Here is a 1,893-nt window from a genome sequence, read left to right on the forward strand (position 1 = left end):
TAACTGTAGCCTCAAGTATAAAATGTATATTGTATACAAATATCAATAAAGCATTATACTTAAGGAGCACATTATTGCAAAGGAGATTCTGGTCAGCCTTGGCAAATACATTACTTTAAAAGCCAATTTCATATGGTCAATATATATAGCATATATTTGGCTATGCCCTGGTCAGTATACAAACTCTCCAGTAATTTGCATTTTTAAAGGTACCTGCATCTTTCATCTGCTAAAGTACTTTTGAGAACAATGGTTTTTCTAATAGGTGAAACTAAGACTGCAGGCTTATAATTCTGTTTAGTGGTTTCTTTCTTCCCTTTTTAAAAGAAAATCAGAGACTGCTTTATTGTCATTATCAACGGACCAGCCATAATTTAAAAGGAATGCTGATGATGATAAAACACCATCAACCAAAGCAAATTAGACTCTCAAGTGATTCCAATGACATGATGCTGAATAAGTTAGGATGCTGCTGCTCAAGGCTCAAACCTCTCACTCACTTCATATTCTTGACAAAGTCCTTGCTTTTCTTGATGGAGGCTTTCAACTTGGTGGATGGCCTCAGCAATCATTTTCTCTTCAAAAGGACTGATTTTGCCAATGCCCATGTTCTTCTCCAGGCCCTTTTCCCCACAGCAAGGGTAATAAGAAATAATTACACTCTGTCTCTTTGGACTGAACAAAAGAATACTCAAAGACTCCTTCCTTCCCTTTTATCGCTTCCAAGAGGAAGAGGACAAAGCAGACTCCAGCATAAGCCGAGGACAGAGTGGCAGAACCTGCTCCAGTCTTGGCTCCAGTCTTGAGATATCAGGGGATTATCATCTTCCTGATGTGACCACCAGTGACAGGCACACTGACTTGAGTTGGATCCAAATCCTTTAGCTCTGCCACAAACATGTTTGCTCTGACTATGGCCAGGGTTACCACATCGAAGATCTGTTGTGATGGAGATGATGGAGTTAACTATGTTGGCAATAATGCAAATCATGACATCAGGGCAGTGCTTGGCACAGGCATCTGCCAAGGTGGCCAAATAGTAGTGTTGGTGTTGTACAGGTCACCCCCTGTTATTCCTGGCTTCCTGGGCACTCCGGCTAGGATGACCACCACATCACAACCTTTTAGGCAATCTGTCAGCTGCTCTGGTCCAAAGTTGCCTTTCACATTTGCTCTGGTCTTGTGACTCAGATCTACTGTCTCACCAGGTGTGTGAGCAATATGGCAGAGGATCAGGAGGTTGACTAGGGGGCTGTTCTTCAGGAGGAGTGAAAGGGGTTGCCCAATGCCCCTAGAAGCTCCCAGTAGAGATACTTTAGCATTGTTTTGGGTCAAAGTGCTGAAGCTGCAACAGAGAGCATATCCAGCAGGACAGAGGTAAGCAGACAGCATGGCTGGAATGGGTGGGGTGCGGGAACTACAGGGGCTGGAGCTAACTCAATAGACACCAGGTAAAAAGTCAAAGTTAGGCTATTTATTCATTCCATGCACCTTTTAAGTGCATTAACTCTGTTTCAGAGAGAGACATGTATACATGTGTATGTGAGTGTACATTTGTGTACCCTTATTTCCACTCTGTGTGTGCATGTGCACACATAAAACAGTGTGTGTGTGTGTGTGTGTGTGTGTGTGTGTGTGTGTGTGTGTGTATGTGTGTATGTATATAAATTACCAGGGCTCTTCATTGAAAGTGATGGCAACTGATTTTGTGTAACTTAAATAGAAAAAGAAATTCTGGGAAGATGGGTGCTGGCTCCCAGACACATGGAAAACCTGCAAATAAAACTTACAAAGGGACAGAGTCAAAGGAGGCAGATGCCTAAGAATATAATCAAAATCTTACTGTCCAAAATCTTACTGTGTTTGGTGAGGATTCTACAGTAGGTGATGTCA

At 42.3% G+C, this 1,893-nt stretch overlaps 1 pseudogene; it reads right to left on the reverse strand.

Annotated features, from left to right (window-relative positions):
* Positions 324-1,435, reverse strand: Gm11241 (predicted gene 11241; annotated as a pseudogene).

The sequence above is a fragment of the Mus musculus genome, chromosome 4 (assembly GCF_000001635.26).
Source record: "Mus musculus strain C57BL/6J chromosome 4, GRCm38.p6 C57BL/6J".
NCBI lineage: Eukaryota > Metazoa > Chordata > Mammalia > Rodentia > Muridae > Mus > Mus musculus.